Here is a 12235-nt window from a genome sequence, read left to right as displayed (position 1 = left end):
CCAAATCCAGCCCCCACACAAAATCTACTCTTTTCCTGACCATTTCCCACCTGAACCATTGGCTTGCATTATTTTGCGAGTTACGTGTCTTTTGATGATTTCTAAAAAAAATATTTTTCATTTAGCTTTCTAACCAGCATGTTAACACAAGTGAGCTTCTGTAGCCTCATGGATTACTAAATCACGTAAACGACTATTCAGATAGGATGTAAATTGATTGTATGGAAAATTACTTATAAATTCTATTGCTTCATGCAGATTTTGGATGACGTTTTAAACACCTTCTGTATTATTCCTAATTAGGAAGATGCTTATTATTATTGTACTGACATAGTCCTGTGTGGAACCAGAGGTATTACAATGTCCAATTTTCATTGTCAAAACAAGTCTTTTTCTCGCAGTGCCATGCATTTTTGGGACAGCACACAGACTCAGGTACCGTTTCAAGCAAAGCTCAGTCTGTATGGAAGGCCAGTTATCCGTAATGCCAAACAAAAATGGCTTTTTTCTCCATTTATACATTGGGCTTCTAAACATTCTCCTCTGGTAAACAAGAAAGAATGATCTTTGGGCAGAATTCCAGGAACACATTTTCTGTACAAGGGAACTGTAGATTAGGTTCTGTTCCTCCATCTTGGGAGAACTTTCATTTTAAATACTCCACTGTAGTCCTGTGATTCCATTCCCAGGGATGCAGATCTCTTTCATCTGGATTCTCCAGGTGAATGGATGATTCCATAACGCAGTTAGCATTTATTATTAACTTTTAATAACCTCTATGATCAAATTAATCTGACGTTTCCATTAGATCATACTTTTATTATGACTATTCTTCCTCCCCACTGTAAGTGAGCCTTCAGATCTGCCTTACAGTTAAAGCCGCAAATTCATCTAGCTTTGTTGAACTATATTTGTTTTAAAACAGGGTTCAAATCTGGTTCTAGATTTTCTCAAAAGCTTGAGATGCTCAGGATTGAGGTTTATATTGCAGCAACTACTAAAGGGAAAAAGCAGCCTCTACTTTCATATCCAAACTCTCTTTGAGTCCCTTATATAGATATATTGATATATAGATATATATGTGTGTATGTATCTCCAAAGGTTTGATTCAGCTCCTGTTTTCCTTATGGAGTACTAATACATTTGCCAGGGAGTTTGTTTGGTTTTAGCAACATAACCAAAGCAACCATGCCAGGCCGCATAAATGGAATTTCAACAAGTACTTCTGAACAGAACCTCTTCCCAAAATTGTTTTTCTGTAATTGAAAAATGTCTTTCAAATGGAACCACTTAGCATAGCTCTGAACTGTATCCAGAATGGTCATAAGCTGCTGCTCACAGGCTAAGGGCCAAGATTTTAACTTCAGATATAAATACTGTAGCAGATGCCAGTACTGCTACCACTGAAATCTGGCCTGATAAGCTTGATTTTAAAGGGTTTGTTCCTTTGTTCTCATTTCAGCTTGTAAAATCAAGGACTGTGTTTAAAGCAGAGCTCAGACAAAATATTCTTTGGGAACACTTATCACAAAAACCCTATCCAACCCAGGCTTCTGGTCTGCCTCAATCTTATTATAAACCAAAGAGCTTGTACAGGAGCCTTCTCCAGACTCCCCTATTCTTTATAAGCAATAAACAGGTCAAGAGCCTGAACATTAGCTTCAATTCCTTCCATCCAAACATCCCAGCTATTTACAGTTTCACCACTTCTTCCCTAATGTCTCCAGTGAATCCTCTTCAACTCTTTTTTATCATGTCCTTCCTAAGACATCTCCCTCATTCTGCCTTCCCCACAGCAAAACACTGTTAGAGATCATCGTTAACCATTCTCACCACACCACTTTCAAAGGCCTCAGCTCAACTGCACCAATTCAAATTTCTTTCTCCAAAGATGTCTCATTCATCTAGTTCTTTTTCAACTCCTTCCATTCCACTTGTTTAGCTTTCCATGTCTCATTTTCCTAATTCACCCAGAAGTCTTTATACCAAGAAGTTCCATGACTCGACTTATTGACAGTTTCTTCAAAAACACAGAAAACTTGAATAAGATCAATTGAAGCCACTGATGTCAAATTACCTTGATCAGAAAGCTGTTCAGCAGAGTTCCTTCTGCTTCAGAAAAGGCACCTGTTCTTTAACGTTCTTTGTGCTTTTGGCAATGGCTGCTGGGAAAACAGCCTTCCACGGGACTTACTGCGAATTCAGAAGTCTGTACAGGGACAGACACTGTAGATGGTTTAACTGGTAGAAATGTGTCAGCAATAAATCAAGAAGGCAAAAGAGAGAGAAAAAATACCTTTTACAATCTATCAACCTGTTTATTCATGTTTTACCCCAATGTCAGGGACACATCTCTATAGGCAGCAACCATGTCACCTCTTTCACCTTTACTCCATTCTAATTATCAGGGTTCAACAAAGGTTTTCAGGATGACTTAGGGCACCAAAGACTCAGCTTGTGCTGAAGGTTATTTTGATTTGGCATCTGACCCTCAATTATATTTCCGGTGAATGCCTGTGGTGCACCAAGAAAGAACTGCCCCGATTCCATTGCAAGGGCAATGCTTTCTCTGAAAGATGTACCAGTAGCCTGCCTCTAAACAACAAACAAAATAAGGACTTTGGTGATTTGCAGCTAGTAATCACAGAGGAAAGAAAGAAAAGTTTCAAAAAGGGATGCAGCCTGAAGAAAAAATCTAGTTTCTGTATTAACTGCAGCTCTTTCTGAGCTAATATGTCTGGGATAACAAGGATGAGAACTCCAGCAGACATACGATAATGACTAGAAGTAATTTGATATTATCTGTTTATCTATCCCTACTGGTAGAATATTTTTTTCTTATAATTTTGGTCTTTTTGCACCACAATAAATCGTGGGAAAATTACTGATTAAATCTGAGGTACTAAAGACCTCAAGTAATTGCCATAATTCAAATTACAAAATCATTTACCTCTTAGAATCTACTGATCAACATATAATTAATGTGATTCTTTTAGTTGTTATAAATACAGTTTAATGTAAAGATAATCTTCTAATCCAGTGTATTAAAAAGCAATTATGGTAAGAATGCATTAACTAAGAATCAGTTGCACATCCCAGAGACATAACAGATCCAGGACTTTGTTAGAACACATTCATAAGGAGGTGACTGAACAACTTGGGGGGGGTGGTGGTGCATCAGTTAATCCACTTAATTATTTAATGCAATAAGATTTGATTTGCTAAAGAAATTCTCAGAGTTGTTGGATACTGAAAACATTCTGGCTTGTGAACACCAGCTACACTTCTCACAATCACGCAGATGCTCTTCCCCTCATTTGCAGACAGGGTGTTGCAGTGGCAAATTGGTTATGTGCAGCAGCAATATTGAGAAAGGCTTTTCAGATCACCTTTCAGTGGAATTTAGAAATGGAGGTGCATGAAGAAGAAACAGCATCTGTAATCAAGGCATCCTGTGCACAACACCAACAAAACTTCTGCAGGTGTCTCCTGGCCTCTTTGAGATACACTGATACTGTCCGGGGAACCTGGAATAGTTAAGCCTAAGGCTTTAAATGGAAGCGTAGAATCCTCTCTAATTTAAAGAAATCAGGAAAAAAAAACCAGAAGCACATAAATGGAACTCCATTGTTTTGGATGTTAAAGAGAAAGTCTGCTTAAAAATTAAAATTGCATTTTCTCTCGGTACCTGAATATCCATAATTAAAATACTTAAGTCAGTGAAAACTGATGCATATTGGATCTGAAAGAACAGAAGTCAATGGTAAATTCAGCATTAGAACCTGAATCTCTTTCTCAGAACATTAAATCATGTCAGAAACCCTCCTTTTGAAATACTCTTAGCACTACACGGATCAGTTCTCATCACATTGGCTGCCTCAATTGGACGCATAGAGTAAGGCTTTAATTCCTCTGAAAAGCACCAGCATATTACAAATGGTTAGCATCCTCCATTGCCTGTATACGCATTTCGTACACCCATTTTTCTTCTGCACAACTATATTTCAATTTCAGTCTCATTAGTAACTTGTACTCTATTTGAATTAATTCTTAAATGAAAAAGAATATCATCATATATGACAAAGATGAAAAGCTTGCAAATGGGGAAGCATAATTCCCTTATTGAAGGTATTATACTAACAGCCTCTCGGAGTGTATTATCAATCCACACATGCTCAAGCACTGAAATTCTTCACCTCTATCTCAGTCAGGTAAAACAATATCCCCCTTCAAGCTGCAAAGCTCTAGGTGGTCTAAAATCAGAATGTGTCTCCAGTAGCTTTATATTATTTATTGATATTAGCTGTATCTCACTCATCTACTCTATGGAAAGAGTGAAGCTTCCTTATTTCGAAGTCAGATTTATCTGGAGAGCTGACTTTTCATTGCTTAAAAGCCTGGCCTAAGTTTGAAGTATGACAATAATTAAAAGTCAAGTCTGAGTAGAGATTCGTTGATGTGTACTAATGATTATTTCTTAAACTCCCACTCACTGTGATTTTATAGTAAAGGCAAGCACAGAAACCTGTAACCATTTCGAATTAACCTGGTTTTATCTGGACTGCTAAATTATTTAAGTGTTTGGCGTCAATTGAAAGGTATAAGTGGCCCAAATGGTTTCTGGCAGCAAAGTTCTCATTGGAGGCCACAGGCGTAAAAGATGAAAAAGTGTATCAAATTAAGGAAGAGGACACTTGTGAAAGAACAAAATACAGGCAATGTTAAAGGAAAAAACGAACTATGTTTAAGTGAGTTGAGGCTACAGAGGAGCTGGGCTCTGAACAGCAACAAGGGCGCCTGGGATGAGACGGGAGAAATCCCATACTGAAAGAAATCCAAGTTAATGTTTTCTTGATTAATGCCCCCTAAGCTTGTGACTATGAACACTGTTGACACCAATGGGATGAAAGAGTAGTTCAGAATTATGATTTTTATGTGGGTTAAAAGGAGATGGGATGGCAATGAGAGGCAGCTGCAAGGCACAGAGTACTGCAGAGGGGTGTGCAGATAACAGGGTCTGCCTTCCAGTTCCTGCTTCTGGCTGGAGATAGGTAGAGAGGCAACGTGAGGAAAAAATATCCAGAAAGACATCTATGTACAAGTGTGTTCTGAGACCACTGGTTCTACCAGAATTCAAAACTATTACCTGGTTGATACAGAAGTTTTGGAGAACTTATCGTTCAGTTAAGGGAGCAAAGACAAACTAGAGATATCTCTATTTATGGCTGGAACATCCCACAGAGAAAGAAAGGATCTAAAAGGACAGTCAACTGGGATCACCCACATGGGACAGTGGGGTGGGCTGTGTTCCCTCCAGAGACAATGGATAATTTCCACTGCATTAAATTTCTAGAGTGGAATGAGAAACCACATTTTTTCTAATTGATACTAGTCGTTACAAAAGCAGCTAAGTAGAATCAGGAAGGAGGAAAAACAGCTTCCCAAGCAAGTGTAATGATCTCTTGAGATGAACCATGAGTTAGTTAGCCCATATGTTCTTGCCATCACTTCACAATTCAGCATTCCATTTCCATGCCAACTATTCTGCGATTTCAAGACAAACCAAAACTAAAACCATCTTGTGAAAACAATTGATTCGCTTAAAACCCCAAGATTTTTGTTGTTGTTGTTGTTCATCTTGTTTGTATGTGGCAGAACTTTATGAGCTGCATTTATATTGCCTAGTTTGCACAGTCTGGGGCCAATCTGGATGTTTTTTAAGTAAGAGTTATTCACTTAGCAGGAACAGGTAATTCACTGACTATCTGAATTGTTTAGGCAAATTCCCTGCACTATCAAAGCTTTGGTTCTTTATGCTTATGCAGCTTATCTATTACTCTTTGAAATGCAAGCCTAGAATCTTTTACTGCATTCTCACAGCTAGAAAACTACAGCAAAATACCAGCTTCATCAAGTCCTGAAAGTAATCTCTCTTGGTTCCCACTACTGCTAAGCTCCAGACTTCTGATCTTAGGGACCTGATGGAGAATAAATACATGTTTTGTATTTGATTTATTTCTATGTAATTAAATCTTGTTTATGTTTCACCCAGATACATATAACAACGTGAACTTATTTCACGCCACAATGGATCATGTCATCAAAAGTCATTACTCTCACTGGAAATACTACAGTTGCTTGCAGGCTTGGGAGCATATGATATTCCTGACTCAAGATCCTGTGATGGGAATGAAATTCATAGTAAGTTGGTAATTACATCTGGTCCAATACTGTGAAGATATAGGCACTCGGAGACAAGCGTGTCAATACTCTGTGTTTGTATTTTTGCAAGATAGGAGAAATTCAATTTTATTCAGCTATCTCCCAGTGACTTTCTGCAACTATGTATCAGCAGAACTTTTTTCACTTTTTATTTTAAGGATAAATTGCTTGGTGCACTATCAAGGATACTTAGAATTTAAGAATAGAACCTATTAGTCTGTCACTCTTGCAGAGACACAGACCTTGAAGAGTCTGAAGAAGTAGTCTTTATGTGACAGCATAATAAGGATGTCAGGCCCCCTCCCTCCTCCCCCAGTCTTATTGAACAGTATTTTCCCCAGCAGGGAAAATTAATACACTTCAAAAGTTATAATGTGCTGGAAAACATATATCAGCCATCAACATGATTTTCTCAAATGAAGCAGTGTGGAAACCACATTCTTAATCAACTTTCATAAACCATCTCCCTTCCTTTTTTTAACAACAACAAAAAAAAAAGCTTCATAATGCTTTTACTGTGTACCATTAAATTTGCTAGTGAAGTGTGGAATATTTTTCTTCTTATGTTATTAAATTTCAAAGACAGACTCCTTAGGGCTTGTCTTAAGTCTGTCATCTGTGCTGCTCGTAAAGACTCTTAACACTTGGACAGCTACATCCATCCCCTTGGATCCCACCAGCACATCAACCAAAACGGCACGGCCTCCGTTTGATGGAGGCTTTCAGCAGCATGCCAGAAAATGTTTATATTTCATCACCGCTTAGCTGGCTTTTGTCAACAGTTGAGAGTTGTCTGTATCACTTAGCAAGAAAGGGATGTGCACAAAGGGGTTACTTCCTTAGTGTCAGAGGAGGCATGATTATGTTATTTGATCACAGCAAAGAGAGTGGCTGGCATCTTGCAAAGGATGGAAAACAGAGAAAAGGTTAGGGAATTTAACTAAGGCAAAATAATAAGAGCAGGAAAGAAAATGGAACAAAGGAAAAATGGAGATGAATATAAATAAGAGGGAACTGATAAAAGATTAAGGAATATGAATCAAGAAAATATTACGTCAATATGAAAAATAAACATGGTATAAAAAATAAATTGACATAAAAGGAAACAATATGACATAAAGCCAGCAGATTCAACTTTAAAATAAGAAGCAAGGTATCATTATTGATGTCCTCCTCCCCAACAGTACCTTCTATACAGTTTTCTAGGTGTGTGCAGAGAGGTATATATAAATTATTGCCCACCAGTGGAATGTCTGAAAACAAAAGACAAACATCAGTTCAGGCAGAAAAGTGTACCATTTTCTGACTTGCTGATGGTGGGAAGATTTACTTTCCAGTATTTCTAAGGACCTCAGAAGAAGTTCAAGCTAAGGAGCTTGACAATGTTTGTCCTTGACATTGATCCATGTCAACAAAAAGGGAAAATATCCAAAGCCCTTAGATGTTTGTGTCACTGACCTGCCTGTGTTCAGGGGAATCCCAAGGCTCTACGTAACAAACCAATTCTCCTATTAGCATCAAGCATAACATGAAGAATGAGAAACTAATTAAGAAAACTGAGCAATCCAAGAGTCCAGAACTATATCAGAGACTTGCCATGCAAGAACTGAGACCAAGTTAGGAGTCTTACAAGTGAAATGGGAAGGTCTGGACAGGTATAAAAACAAATAGATCACATCTGAGCTTACAGTGTTTCAGAGCCAACACAGCAGAACAGCAAAGGACTTTAAAATCCCACAGAACACAGCTGAATCAGAGCGAGTAGATTTGGAAGCATCTTTGGGGGAAACTTAAGAATATTGAATGGTGGATCCCACTGACCGAATGTAGGGATACAGATTATTTGTATTTCAGAAAAACTGATCAGTCACAGGAGAAACAAATGCTGGCTTTGCATGGTGTTTGGAGTTGAGAAGGCGACTGGTAGTTGGTAGCAGTTTAAAGCACTGCCAGTTTCCTGATTAGCTCCCTTAAAAATAAAACAAAGAGAGATGACAGATGATGATGTCCCTATCACTGAGCAACAGTTTTTGCTACACAAATCATGTTATTTTCTGTTTAGAGGAGGCAGCATGGTTATATCATTAGAAGAATTGCTGACAGCTTCTGTTATTAATGGTCCCAAATGTGCCTCCTGCCATCTGTGATGGGAGAAAGATAGTAGCAGGCAATGATCCCCATTGAAGTTAGTTTTCCTGACTACTACTTAATGAAAAGGCAGATTTTTTTGAAGAACAGATTTGTTTCTTAGTGGCCCTTAGGAATGCTCTTGATGTGAGTCATCTGCTTTGTAAAATATGGTAATTTCACAGGGAAGAGATAATGTTCTATGAAGTAAAGAAAAAGTTTGCCTTTATGAATGTATTTTCACTACAAGCAGGTTTGGCAAGAATTGACTTTGATATCAATACAACAAACCAGAACTGAGAGGTTTTGCAACCTTCAGAGTAGTAGCCTAACTTTGAGGTATATTCTGCCTGTTTGCAACAGGCTACAGTCCCTGTTCATTCCAATTGAGTGTTTGTCCAGAACATGGGGCATCTGCGAATCCCCAAACAGACATGCCAGGAATATGCAGGGCTGCTTCCCCTCAACCTGCACTTGTCATCAAATGGCTTTTGCTATAACTACAGTTTGGGCAGCACTGGGGTTACATGTTCTCATTAATTTTATTTTATTTTGCACTTTAAGTATGCTTTTTCTTCTTTCTAGAAGAATATGTTAGTCAGCCAAGTTGGGGCTAAGATGGCACCATCAGATTTCTTGCATCAGCTACCTAAAAATTTCAGAGTCAACTTGAAAAATGATCAAAAAACAGAACAAGCTGCAAAATGTGCTCTTTTTTTTTTTTTTTTTAATCAATAGAACCCAACAGACTCGGTGCTTGATGATTGCTCAGAGCATTTCTGCAAGCACAATGGGATAGAAAAGCATGTACAGGCCTGAATTTCACTGACAGGTCAAGTGTCAGAAAAGGTGGCTTTGCTGGCAGGCTAGTCAGATCTCCAATTTATCCAACATAATGAACACATATTCTCTTTCCATTCTAAACTGAAATTATAATTTATCTCTGAATAGAAAAGTTTCTCAATCCTCTAATTTGCAGTCCACTAAATACACAAAACATATTAAGCTTTATAATGTTTGTAATGAGGTTCTAATCATGCTAAAAATGGTGTCTTTATAGAAATGTTCAGGTGCACCATTGCAAGCTGATGACTGGATCTGCATCTGCTTTGGCTCTTCTCAGAACTAGCATTAAACTAACTTGTTTTGGAATAGAAAGATATTAATGTAAAACTTTTCTTAAATAAAAAGAAGGGCCATTTTTTTCCCCTTCTCAAGTAAACAAAGCAACTAAAAATATTTTCCACTTTTTGTTTATGGTGGAAGGATAAAAATATCACTTTATGGTCAAGTACAGTACACAGAAGTGAATTTTTAACAGTGCAGGAAATCCTGCCATCAGTTGCAGCAGACTGCACTCAAAAGATGAAGCTTTTATTGAATTGCATTCTGCTATTAGTTTTCAATGAAAAATTAAGGTGGTAAAACTTATTATGAAAAAAATACCTCTAAGCTGTAAACAGATTCTGTACTGAGGTATGTGTGACCCTGGAAAGAGCACAAAATGAAGGTGATGAGGTGTGAGGCGGGAAATGCAGCCTAGGTTTAAATGTTGTCTTAAACAAGCTCAAGCTAACAGCTCTACTACAGCATTTGCATACCATGATATTTTTATAATGAGTAATTACCGAGAAAAAAAAAAGCAACTCATGGCAGGATAAGAACTGTAATAAAGAAATCATTAAAAACATCAGGGGATCTCAATTAAGACCAGATTTAAGAGGGTCATTCTTTTAATATTGCTAGCATAAAACATAATTCAACGCAACAGAGCTCAGCTTTTATTTAGGCAGTTATCCTACTAGATTAATATAATGGCAAAAAAAAAAAGAAGTCAATATTTGTTTTTTGTTTTTTGTTTTTTTTTTTTCTAGTACCAAATTAATTTAACTGTGCTCGTGCTGAGTCCCTCTTAGGGTAGATGGATCTTTGACTTTGAGATCTAGTCCCATTGGCAGCGTGACAAGATGTCTTGTATTGTACCAGAAGGATCCCTGAGCCTAGAACATTGTCTAATGGTTTCAGTGATTAAAAGATATCAGCCCATCCCACGACTATATGCATATATGTCCAGTTATTATATCAGTATACTTCTGCTGATTTTCAGCACCAGTGTAACAAGGAGAATCAAGGCCTTATCCCTCTCTCTTATATGTGTCCCAGCTCTCATCTGGAACCTCACAGACATGAAACAGAAGGCCAAGGGTTTCCTCCCAAGAGAAAAAAGGTGAACGGCTGCTGCATAGCTAGTGCTTTGCCATTAGGTACTCCTTACAACTGCCAGAAGTAGAGGAGATAAGAAAGAGATCAAACTAGTGCATATTCTCTTTCATTTACATTAAGCAACTTCGAGCATAAAGCTGGCTGCAGAATACTTAGGGAAAAAAATCACTGGAAGGCAGATTTGTTCACAATTCTCATCTCATGGTCCTTTTCTATGCAAAACTCCTATTAACATGTGCATTTGAAACACAGTGTTCTACACATATATGCCCAGGAATCTTCGATGTATATTCATTTAGATACCAGAAAAAAAACCAAAACAAACAACTGCATACTTGTATGCAAAGACCCTTCAAAAATCTAATCCAAATTATATTTTAAAAATGATATTTGAAATTTCAAGAACACGTTGGGAGAAAGGGAGGTTTTCCAGGCAATTTAGAACTACTGCTATTTCCAGGTAGATAGTAATCAACCCATCCAGCCGGCCATCCAAATATTAAAGAATGGCCTTTGTCTGAAGCTGAGTTTCTGAGAGCCACAGATTGGAGAGGCTGTGGAAGAGCTGTCATTACCGACAAATTTATGTTCTGTAGCATCCTGGCAGCAGATGCTGCTGTTGCTGACAGGATCTACAGCACTGGGGATGGATGAGAATGCTTTTCTGCTGTGGCACTGGAGAGACTTGTCAAGCGCTCAAAAGCATCTGCAGGAAGCTGCAAGACAGAAGATCGTTTCTTATTCAAATGGGCAGGAACTCCCCACATGGAGAGAGAGAGAAAAACACGAGCTGGGAAGAGGTGTACAGAGTAAATAATTAAGCGAGAACAATGCTGGGAAAATGAAGCTTCGGCGAAAGCAACAGAAATCTGCGTGCTCATTGGAATGAGAAATGTGACATTTAAATGACCCAGTAAGTTTCCACGAGCAGTCATGGTAGGTATATTTTTATAGTGTTCAAGGGATTCAACCCTCATACTTCAGGACATAAGGCAGTTGTTACCTGCTTGAGGTTTGCCAGAAGCATCCCCATCCCCCTGCATGTTATTGGTGAATTATCCATTATAGCGTTTTTAAACTGTTTTCTGAAGCAGCTGGTCTTGGCTCCTGTCAAAGGCCAGACACTTTAGCAACTCCAGATGAACCATTGCTCTGATATGTTATGACAATTTTTGCGTTCCTACAAAGGTCTAGATTAAACTCAATTTTGATTTCAGCTAAATGGTTCACTTTTCAAAAACAGCTCACACAAATACTTCGTGGAAAAGAGAGGATAGTAACCTGCCCAGAATATTTTGCAACTATGATAATTAAAATATAGTATCAAGGGCTTTGCCTAGAAATGATTTTAATAAGAATTGTATTGTACCATACAATGTAATGTCAGGCAATAGGTACTCCCAGTCAACTGACAACCCATCACGCTGGATTGAGGAGATTAGTTTGATGCCTATTTAGTTGCTCTGACGATGCATTGTGACAAACCTTCTGAAAGGTTAACCTGGATTGCAATAGTTCTTGATAGTAAAGAAAACATTAACAAGAAAGCCTGCGGGAATGCTAATTTAGCAAGGCTGACAGTGCCAAAAGAGTTCCTATCAAGAACAATGAAAAATTATCCCTGGGGTTTAAGGTAAAAAAGGACACTGAATGATTTTGGAAA

The sequence above is a fragment of the Patagioenas fasciata genome, chromosome 7 (assembly GCF_037038585.1).
Source record: "Patagioenas fasciata isolate bPatFas1 chromosome 7, bPatFas1.hap1, whole genome shotgun sequence".
Lineage (NCBI taxonomy): Eukaryota > Metazoa > Chordata > Aves > Columbiformes > Columbidae > Patagioenas > Patagioenas fasciata.
This window is presented reverse-complemented; position numbering follows the sequence as displayed.